General features: G+C 44.8%; 1 long non-coding RNA gene across 2 annotated transcripts; it reads right to left on the bottom strand.

Annotated features, from left to right (window-relative positions):
- Positions 1-7,455: 7,455 nt before the first annotated feature.
- LOC139358846 (uncharacterized) lies at positions 7,456-9,800 on the bottom strand. 2 transcript variants are annotated; one of them, XR_011614368.1, is made up of 3 exons: positions 9,181-9,800; positions 8,327-8,487; positions 7,456-7,575 (listed from the first exon to the last, which is right to left on the bottom strand). It is a non-coding gene; the product is annotated as an uncharacterized lncRNA (long non-coding RNA). The 2 variants fall into 2 exon arrangements; XR_011614367.1 differs by lacking the exon at positions 7,456-7,575 and adding an exon at positions 7,892-7,977.
- Positions 9,801-11,603: the final 1,803 nt, after the last annotated feature.

Raw genomic sequence — 11,603 nt, 5'->3', positions numbered from 1 at the left:
ATACATATTTTGGAAAGACAGGGTCTCACCATGTTGCCCGGGCAGGTCTTGAACGCCTGCAGTTCAAGCGATCCTCCCAATTGGACCTTCCTCAGTGCTGGGATTGTATGTGTGAGCCACTAGGCCCTACCTGCCGCTTTTAGTATAAGGATACTTGTCATTGGATTTCGGGCCCATCCTAATCCAAGATGAGATGCCCTTGTCTGAAGGTGCTGGACTTAATTACATCTGCGGAGTGTTTTCCAAATAAAGGCACATTCACAAGTTCCAGTTAGACATATCTTTTAATCGACCACCATGCAATCCACTCGAGGAGTATTAAAATGCCAGTGTGGACTGAGGCATCCAAGAATGACATTATTATATCAAACACATTGCCTTCTTTGTAGTGACCTGTGGGCTTGGAAACAGAACCATTTGCAGCTGTCAGGGAAGTGCACAGAGCCTGACCTTTCCCGCAGCCTCTTCCCCACTGGCCTTCCATGAGAGGATCGCCCCTTGAGAGTGTGAGAGATTCCTCTTAAATGCTAAAGACCACAGGAGCATTTGGGAGGGGGAAGATGTTTAGGGAGCAACTTAGTTGCCCTGAAGTGCCCATCACCCTTCACTGTTTCAGCAAGGATCTGGGAATGGGAACCAGGCATAAGACAGATACATGTGGATGAGAAGAGGCCAGAGTCTTTCTCTGTGTAGGCACCACCCAGCCCAAGATGAACATTGCTCCAGAAACACATGCACTCATGATGTTAAACCAAATCTATTGAGTACTTAATGCGAACTGGGAATTTTTTTAAGCACTTAAGCTGTCATTTATATCTCCCCTACCAGTGTTGCACATGGTATTAAGCATTTGACAAAGTGTATTGTATTAATTCCTGCAGAAAACCTAAAAAGGGGAAGGGCAGTATAATTAATAGAATTTTCCATATGAAAAGATGGGGACTTGAGTTGAGGTCACAATTTATATATGGTATTATATTGTACTTCACACACGTAACATAGTAAGTGTTAGTAAGGAGAATCTTGGTCTCTTAGTCTATATAATAACATAAGCAACTTTTGTGAGATTAATTGTTTTTCTGAACCATGCCTGGAATATTTGCATAACATTCCAGTGTTTAAATATGTTGTTTATTGCCAGGTGTGGTGGCTCACGCCTGTAATCCCAGCATTTTGGGACTCCAAGGCAGGTGGATTGCCTGAGTTTAGGAGTTCAAGATCAGCCTTAGCAACACAGGGAAACCCCATCTCTACTAAAATACAAAAACATAGCCAGGCGTGGTGGGGTGTGCCTGTATTCCCAGCTACTTGGGAGACCGGACAGGAGAATTTCTTGCACATGGGAGATGGATGTTGCAGTGAGCTGTGATCGTGCCACTGCACCACAGCCTGGGCAACAGAACGAGACCTCGTCTCAAAAAAAAAAAAAAAAAGTTGTTTCTCAAACCATTTTCATCTTCGAAACATTTCAGGCCTCCTCCAACTAACCAGCTTATGTTAAATTTTGTTTTATTTGAATTAAATTTAATTTCAATAGTCACCTGTGGCTATTGGCTACTGCAGTGGATAGCACAGAGATGAGAAATAATAGAAACCTTTTTTTTTGTTTGTTTCAATGGCAAACATTGTCAAAAGTTCAGTTCCTGTTTTATGTAAGATTTTGGTTTATATTTTCTCAAAGAAGTGAAGTACAAAAAAGAAAAAAAGAAAACAAAATGATGATGCAGCAGAACTTTGGTAAGGAAGGGTGAAGAAGAGACACTTAACTCAGGGTGGAGACAACAGAAATGACCTTGTTTGAAATGCAGCTCCTGTCTGTGTGGCTCTCTGTGCTCTGTTGGGGCATCAGTTCCTTTACTTCTTAGTTAAATCAGTTATTTCGATGGTACAATGTTTTTTTGTTCAATAAGTGTGATATTTTGCACAGCTGGTTTATTTCCAGTATGGAAGCTCTCTGCTCAATCGTCTTGATTTCTCTGGGCTTGTTCCCACTCTGCAGATGTAAACATGGCACATGTATATCTCTCTCCAGGTTCTGATCTAGTGTGACAGTGTCTATGACTTGCCCACCTAGAGAAATACACACATTGCAACTTGAGGAAGAGAAAAAGAGGGCCCTGCAAAAGGCATCTACAGGCCCCACGTGCTGTTTACCCTTCTTATTTATTGGTGAAGTGACTCCTCATCCATTTATTGGGCAGTTGTAAGCAAAGGAATTAACTGACTATGACAATTCATCTTGATGTACAAAACTTTAGTCTGTTTTGAGTTTCCACTGTTGGGAAATACCTAGTTATACTAATAGTTATACTAATTAAGAACAGTTACAGATAGTATAGTGACAGTCTTTTTTTTTTTTTTTTTTTTTTTTTTTTTTTTTTTTTTTTTTTGAGACAAGCTCTTGCTCTGTTACCCAGATTAGAGTAGAGTGGCATGATCGTGGCTCACTGCAGTCTCAACCTCCCCGGGCTCAGTGATTCTCCACTCTCAGTCTCCTGAGTAAGGGGGAATACAAGCACGTGCCACCGTGCCTACATATTTTTTGTATTTTGTTTTGTTTTGTTTTGTAGAGATGAGACTTGGCCATGTCACCTAGGCTGGTATTGAATTTCTGGTCCCAACTGATCCTTTCTCCTCAGGCTCCCAAAGTACTGGGATTACAGGTGTGGACCAGCATGCCATGCCTATAGTGATATCTTTAAGTAAGCCTCTCCTTGCTTCTTTTGAGCAATTTTTCAAAGCAACAGACACCTTATTAAATGAGAAAGTTGATCGGTTTTCCTAATGGCTGCTAATAAAATAAAGAACTAAGGAACCTCTTTGATTTCAATGAAGTCCCTACAGATGTTATGGGCTACTTGTTACTGACAAGTATGGTAGGAACTATAGGTCAAGCTGTGATCAGCAAATAGATCTTGCTGAAGAGGAAGAACGATTGGCTAAGATAATCCCCCAGGACAGCTGGCATACGTTTAGACAAAGCTGAATTGAATGCTTTCTGAGGAGGAGTGTGTTAGTCTGTTCTCACAGTGCTATAATGACATACCTGAGACCGGGTAATTCAAAAAGAAAAGAGATTGAATTGGCTCACAGTTCTGTGGGCTGTACAGACTTATGTTTATAGGGAGGCCTCAGGAAACTTACAATCATGGCAGAAGGCGAAAAGGAAGCAAGCACATATTCACACGGCTGAAACGAGTCAGGGGAGGTGCTGCACACTTTTTAAACAAGCAGATCTCAGGAGAACTTTGTCTTCAGACAGCACTAGGGGGATGAGGATAAACCACTAGAAACCACATCCATGATCCAATCACTTTACACCAAGCCCTTCCTGCAACACTGGTCATTACAATTCCACATGAGATTGGGAGTGGAGGGTGCACAAATCCAAACCATATCAAGAAGCATTTTAAAAGTTGAGGGAAGTTCTAATAGATGGCAAGTCAGGATAGGGAATTCCATCAGCATAATACTCCTCTCAATCCACGCCAAAGTGGGAGAAAGGGAAAAGTGCAAAGATGAAGACGGGACACAGCAAAATGACAGGATGACTCACAAGATGGCCCCTGTGGAAAGCATTTACTGACTCAAAATCCAAACAATGAAGACAATAAGAGCAAATTTGCTGAGTTTCTATGCTCTTTATGTTTATTAGGGAAGGGCAAAAGCCAGCCCCTTGACATTGTTATTGTTAATTAACATCATCACCGCCTGCTCTTAAGTGCCTAGATACTTTCTAGAATCTAGTATTATTTTCACTCAAATGATTTTTGGATATGCCCTGTCATGCACGTGATATTGCAGAAACATCCTACATTAACCACAGCAAGATAGCTATGTAATATATGGGATCACTTTAGGGGAGTGTATTTCTACCCTATTTTGAGATGGAAAATGAAGTAGAGATGTCCATTTGTCAATTTCTTCTACATTATGTCAAATATTCAAAGAGATTATTTTATTTATTTCAAAGATGCATTCATGTTGAAATTAAAATTTAAATTAAGAAAATTTATAAACTGAGTCAAAAGAAGAGTAAGCAAGGCAATTGGTTAACGTGTCGGTTAATGCCACCATACTTCTGTATGCCCTGGAAGCGTCAGGCATAAATGACTTTAAAGTATTCGGCATGTGGCCAGGTGTGGTAGCTCATGCTGTCATTCCAGGATGTGGAGAGGTTGAGGCAGGTGGATTGCTTGAGACCAAGCAAGGCAACATGGTGAAACCCCATCTCTATGAAAAATACAAAAATTAGCCAAGCATGGGGGTGCCTGCCTTTTAGTACTAGCTACTGGAAAGGCTAAAGTGAGAGGATCATTTGAGCCCAGGAGGTTGAGGCTGCAGTAAGCTCTGGTTGCACCACTGCACTCCAGCCTGGGTGAAAGAGGGAGACCCTCTGCCCAGGACTCTTGGGATAGGACTATACCCATAGGGATTGTCCGCAATAACTTCACATTTGAGTGGAAGTGGAGATTATATGTACCAATGCCAATATGTAGCAAAAAAGAAAAACATAAGAAATCATGGCAGAAATGGCCCAAAGAATGAAAAAGGGTGGAGGTAATTGAGAGAGGCTTTCTGGTGATACAATTTGAACTGATTTCTGGAGAATGGGTTGAATTCCAATAGGGGGAGACGGACCAAGTTAATTTTGACGAGGGAAATGTCTTGAGCGAAATCTCAAAAAGGAAAACAGGCCAATGTAAAGTGCTAATGAGTGGTCCGGTTGGGGTGCGGTGTAGGAGAAGAGTTCCAAGTGAAAAGGTAGTTGGTCTGATAGGTCAGGGTCTTGCAAGCAGAGGCAGATACTATCATTATTCCATTTTTCAGATTGGAAAACAGACACAGAGAGTCCAAGGTCACAAAGCTGGGAAGTGAATCTGGGCAGTCTAGGGGTAGCACCCTCTTCTTAAATGATCCATTAAAGGTTCTCTTCTGCAGGCATTCCAAAACTCTTCTCCATCTTTAGCTTCCGCAGAGTACCATGAGGCCCCCTGTCTACCTCACAGGACAGGGCCTCAGAAAAGCAACAGATCCCAACTCATACTAGCTTTTAAATAAAAAAATGTATAATCTTGCAAAACAAGAAGTGCAGAGGTTGGGCAAGAGCCAACATTGCTTAGTTCAGCAGCTCAACAATAAATCCAAGGACCTGGGTATTGGTGCACCTCTCCACACCACCATCCTCATGGGCCAGCTTCTACTTCCTCCTGAATGCTGTGTCTTTCCCTAGTTTTCTCCCTGATTTTAGCTCAAGTGCTGCTTCCTTCCTGGGGCCAGCCTTTCCTGCCTCCCTCGTGGGGCCAGTCCATCTTCCCAGGCTCTTGCAGCACACCTGGGTCTGCTGCACTTCCCCTTATTACATAATTCCGTGAATAACGTCACCTCTTTCTGTTGGACTCAAAGCTCCACTAGGGAAGAAATTCTGTGCATATTGCTCACTATTGAACCCTGGAGTCGACCACCCAAATATTTGTCAAATGAATAAATGGTAGCTCTAGAGGCCAAAGGAACCCAAGAAACATGCAAACTACCAAAATACTCTAAACAACTCACTGCCCTCTGGAGAGTTTTCCCTGAGGCACATTCCTGTTGGTTTCTTCCCCTCAAGAAGCATTCTCCTTTCTCCTTCCTATAAAAGCCAGGTTTTTTCAGATAGCCACACCATGCCCCATGCAAACAGATTTGGATTATTCTATCATTTGGACATAATCTATGCGCCCTATGCAGGTCGACAGGGTGCTGGTTGCCCCAGCTGCTGCTGGTGGTCTTCATGTAGCCAAGGTATCGCTAGTGCATGTGGAGAAAACAGAGCAACTGGAGAGAAACTGAGGAGGGAAAAGTGGGCAGGGCTTGGTGATGTTTGGGGATATGAGGGATAAGACAGAGAATGGTCTTAGGAAAATCTCCTGTTTTTTCCTTTTGGATAATGATATAGATGAATAAAAGTTCCAATCACAGGGATAGAAAACAGTGGAAAATATGAGATTCATTCAGGCAAGTCTTTCATACACTATTCCATCATCAGTTTCATAAGGGAAAGGGAGTCAGATCTCATCTCCACCTTGTTTGCTTCTATCATACTGTGTTCTACCTTGTTGGATCTAGTTGATAACTAGATGATAGCTTCGTACTGGTGGTGGACTTACCTACTAGTGTTTGCACCTCCTCCTTGCCAGCCTAGAAGCTCTGAGACAGCAGGAGCAGTGTGTGTGCACGCATGTGTGTGTGTAACTGGATTCCCCACAGCACATTATTGTTTCATCCATAGTAAATGGTGGAGGAAAATTTGCAGGCCTTAGCTGGACTACAGCATTGTGAAGGTCAGATAACCACATTTGATAGACAGGTTGGATTCTAACCTGGAAGCAGACAAAATGCCCATCTTATCAGCCTTGCTCACACCGGCTGTGCCTTTCCTTTGTGGTTGTACGTTTGAAGAGCTCATGCCACAAGCCTCTTAAAAAGGGGATTGGACGTTCACCAGCCTCAGGCTGCATGGCAGGGTGACTGTGTCTTTGAATATCCCAGCTGGAGGCTGGTCATCCTTTAGTCTTTGGGTGAATAGACTACTCAGGAATGCAGGGATGCGTGCAACCTCCTTTCTTGTTAATGAGTTTGCATTTTATTTTGGCAAATCTAAAATAATATTTCAAAGGCAGTGTAGAAGCAGATAGGGACATTACTTGTAATTGTTTAATATTGTTATGACATGACATTTGCCTACAGAAAGAGAGACAAGCCACCATCTTCAAGGGAGGGCCAGAAGTGTTAAGTGCATCATGTTGAATACAATTACGTTTGGTGATCAGGCAGCCCTGGGGTCAAATCCTGTCTCTATTGCTACCAATTAAGCCACTTAACTCCATCTGAGCCTCAGGCTGCCCATCTGTGTAATAAGCAGTAATAGCAGCTCTCCTACAGGACTATGGTGAGAATTACAGCTCAGGCAACGATCATCATACTTCTTGGCACAGAGGTGTTCACTACCCAGGCAGTGTTATTATTATGTCTAAAGTTACAAAGGGAGTTTTTAAGAAAGATGGAATGAAAACTTATTTCTCTCAATTCTGAGCTTATTAGAGCACACTGTTTTGCTTGAATAAAGCAGCCCTGGAGTCTCTCAGGGGAGGGTGTTTGTAACATCTGCTCAGGCACGGTTTCATTTCCTATATACCCAGAGACTAACCCTGTACAAGTTGTGGGGAGATACTCATGTGAGTTGGCGGACTCTGGGTCAAATATTTTCCCTAAGCCCAGGTCTCTATGGCATTCTACAGAACACTCTGTATCCTTCTAAGGGACACTGGAAGAGCAAATGGATAGTACAGTGAGTTACAAATAAAATGACCAATCTCAGCATGAAAGACTGAGGGTGTTACCTAATGACGCAAACCACTCCATCTACATACAAGCCCATCTACATACAAGCAAACCACAAGCCTGCCAGAAAGAAAGAACATGCTATGTAAAGGTTTAATAACAGTGATGAGTATTTGAACTCCAGCTCCAGAGCAGTTCAGTGGCCTCCCTTCCAGGAACAGAAGCCAAAGCACATCAGGATTCTTGAAGGCCCTGAAAGGTAAATGAGAATCCTAGTGTATGGCAAAACATTCCCACAAAAGAAGGGCTCCGTGTGTAGAGACTTAGAAAGGATTCCCAACTTCAGTCCCTTCAGAACCAGAAGCAAAGATGGGGGACAGCGCAATTAAGTGGCCCTAGAGATTTGCCAGGAACTAGAGCCTTCCGGAGAAGTCCAGTTTTCCTATGCAGGGAGAGGACTGGGAGTTCTCTGGTCAAAAGCATTGTGCCTTTGTTTTCAGGAAGACTTTTGGAGTCCCCCAGCATTGGAGGAACATTGCCTTACTGCGGACTCAAGCACAGTCTCTTTCCTGGTAAGAAAAATGGAGCTGCATGCAGCTGCTGAAAACTTTAACCGGAAACCCAAAGATAGATGTTGGGACAAAGAAAGGAGGGCTGAAGAAAAGTCACCATGGAAACACATTGAGCTCTTAATCTGACCCATTTCTTCTGGGCCAGACCTGGAGCCAGGAATGTGGTGATGAATGAGGCCTGAGCTGAGATCGTGAGGATGAGAGGGAGTCCACCCTGTGGGGATCTGGGATGATGAAAGGGCTCCGCAGATGGGGGACCCCCTGGCCAGAAGTTCTGCTGAGTGGAAAAGGGCTTGGAGTAACTGAGGTCAGCTGGATTCCTTAAACACTGCTCAGAGCCCTTGAAGCCATCTAAGGGCACACTTCTCAGGCCTACTCCAAGCCACGCTCAACTGGGAATCTTTTAAGGACAGCTGCTCTGTTAGGCTTACCTGAGATGGTGTAGTTTTCCCCCGCCGCGGTAGTGGCACAGACAGTAAGTGTTCAGGAGCCGGGCCTCACAATGCCGTGGACTAGGGCAAAGGAGGACTCCGTCCTCTCCCAGCCCTAGGCTAAAACACGGGAGGACCCCGACCGGTGGCTCCATGGACCCCTGCAATGCCAAGAGCTAAGTTATGCTGCTGAAGGACCTCTCCGCCCTGGACTAAGGCACCGGAGGATCCCCCGCCCTGCCCCACCCCGCCCCGCGGTGTCCTGGACTGTGCCACTGCAGAACCCCCGCCCCTCCACACCCTGGACTCTGGCTCTGGAGGACTCCGGCCCTGGCTCGCCCTGAACTACTCCTGCCCCTCAGCGCGCTGGACTGTGTTTCCAGAGGACCTGGTCCTGCGGCAACTTGGGCTACCTCGTGGACTCCAGGACCCCAGTCCTGTCAGGCCCTAGACCAAGACCCAGGAGGACCCGACACCCCCTGTACCCATACCTTGCCGTGCCCTGGACTACAGCTCGGCAGGACCCCCGATTCGCTGAGCACTGGACTCCAGCACAGAGGGACCCCCGCCATGGAGATATGGACCACTCCTGCCCCACCGCACCCTGGACTACCGCACGCCAAGACCCTCGCCTGAACGCGTCCTACACTCTGGCATGGGGAAAACCGGCCTCGCAGAGCCCTGGACTCTGGCATTGGTGGACTCCCACTTGGCTACGTCCTGGACTCCTGCACCAGAGGACTCCTGTCCCCCCGCACCCTGGACACCTACACTAGAAAACCCTTTCCGTCTCCCCCTAGACTAGGGCAGGGGAGGACCCTGCAAACCGACTCCGGCACAGTAACACCGCTTACCGGTCATGGGCTGTATTCCAGCACTGGAGGACCCCAATCCCGTCGCTCCACGGACTCCACCACCGAAGACCCTGGCCCCCCTGCGCCCTGGACAAAGGCACAGGAGGACCCAGCCTCACCGCCCCGTGGGCTATCGAATAGGAAAACTCCCAGCCCCACCGTGCCAGAGACTCTGACAAGAGAGGACTCCTGCCCCCTGTTCCCCGGACTACAGCAAGGCAGGAACCACACTCCTCGGAGGTCCTCACTGTGGCAACTGTGGACCCCCGCCCTGGTATGCCCTGAACTAAGTCAGGCAATGACCCCGACCCCACCAGGCCGTGAACTCCAGTATTGGAGGACCATTGCATTACTGTGGACTCAAGCACTGGACTATCTCAGGGCAGGATCCCTGTCCCGCCATGCCCTACTCTATGGCATGAGAGTACCCAGCCTCACTGCGCTCTGGACTCCTACACCCCAGGACTCCTACACGGAGGACTCCCGCTCCTTCACAGTCCCATCCTGGACTCCTGCACAAGAGAACCCCCGCTCGGCTGCACCCTGGATATAGCAAGGCAGGAATTCCACCCTGTGGCGCTCTGCACTTTGACACCTGAGGATCCACAGTCCAGCGTGCCCTGGACTACTGCGCCACGGGACTCCTGATCCGCCGCGCCCTGGACTATGGCATCAGAGAACCCAGCTCCCCGCGCCCTGGACAACGGCACCGGAGGACCCAGCACCCGGCGTCCTGGACTAAGGCACAGTAGGACTCCGGCCGCATTGTGTACTCCTGCACAGGAGGACCCTTGCAGGGCTGCGCACTGGACTGAGCTACTGAAGGAGCCCCACCCCTGCCTCACCCTGGACTAAGGCACTGGAGAACTCTTCCTCCACAGAGCCGCGGACTCTTGCAGGAGACAACCTCCACCAAGCCTGCCCTGGACTGTGGCCCAGTAGGGCTCACACCACGTCATGGACTCCTGTACTGGGGGAAGAGTAGTGATAAATGTCCAGGTTTACTAGTTGAAAAGTAGCAATCAATGTGTTACAATGAATGGATTTGATGTAAAATTACAAATGCTGAAAACATTATGTGTAATTGCCTAGCCAGAACAATTACACAAGACAAAGAAATAAAATAAATCCATATAGGGAAGGAAGAGGTAAGATTGTTTCTGTTTTCTGAAAATATAATCTTAAGATAGAGAACATCTTAAAGACTCCACCAAAATAAATGGTTAAAGCCAATCAAGAAATTCAATGAAGTTAATAGTTACAAAATCAATATACAAATACCATTATTGTTTCTATACAATAATGACAAACTATTGCCTGAAAAATAAATTGATGAGGCAATTTCATTTATAATAGAATCAAAACAGATATATAAATATATAAAAGACAGGAGTAAATTTAATCAAGAACGTGAAAGATTTGCACACTGAAAACTATAGCACATTGATGACAAAATTAAAATAGCATAAATAAATGGAGAGACATCCTTTATTGATGAATTCAAAAATTAGTATTTTAAAAGTGTCAATGCTACCCAAAGTAATCTACAGATTAAATGTAAGCGCTATGAAATTCCAATGTCATTCTTCACAGAAATAGAAAAATTACTCCTGAAATTTGTATGGAACCACAAAAGACCCCAACTGACCAAAGCAATCTTGAACAAAAAGAATAAAGCTGGAGGCATCAGACGACCCAATTACAAACTCTATGACCAAGCTATAGTAATTGAAACAGCATAGCAGTGGCATAAAAAGAGACACGTAGAACAGTGAAAAGGGATATAGAACCCATAAATAAATCCACATGTCTGTGGTCAATCGGTTTTTTGATAAAATAACTAAAAAATACACAAAGAAGAAAGAAAATTATTTTCAATAAATGGTATAGAAAAAACTGACTATCCACATACAGAAGAATAAAATTTGACTTTTATTTTTCTCTTTATACAAGCATCAAATCAAAATTAAAAACTGAAATGTAAAACTACCACAAGGAGATAGAGAAGAAGACTGTCTGACATTGGCCTGAGCTATGATTTTCTGTAGATTATTCCGAAAGCACAGGCAACAAAAGCAAAAACACACAAATGAGATTGCATAAAACTAAGAAGCTTTTCCACAGGAAAAAAGCAATAATAGAATGAAGAGAACCCACAAATGGGATGACATTTTTAAACCATACATCAGATAAGGGGGCTCATATAATAATATAAAAGTAACTCAACCTACTCAAAAATAAGAAAAAAATTATGCTTATTAAAAAACATAAGCAAAGAACCTGAATAGACATTTCCTAAGGCATACAAAAAAGCTAACAGGTACATGAAAAAATCACAAACATTCCTAATTATCAGAGAAATGCAAATCAAAGCCACACTGAGATATCACCTCACACATTTTACTAGGGCTATCATAAAAAGA

Source organism: Macaca nemestrina, chromosome 15 (genome assembly GCF_043159975.1).
Source record: "Macaca nemestrina isolate mMacNem1 chromosome 15, mMacNem.hap1, whole genome shotgun sequence".
Classification (NCBI taxonomy): Eukaryota; Metazoa; Chordata; class Mammalia; order Primates; family Cercopithecidae; genus Macaca; species Macaca nemestrina.
This window is presented reverse-complemented; position numbering and strand designations above follow the sequence as displayed.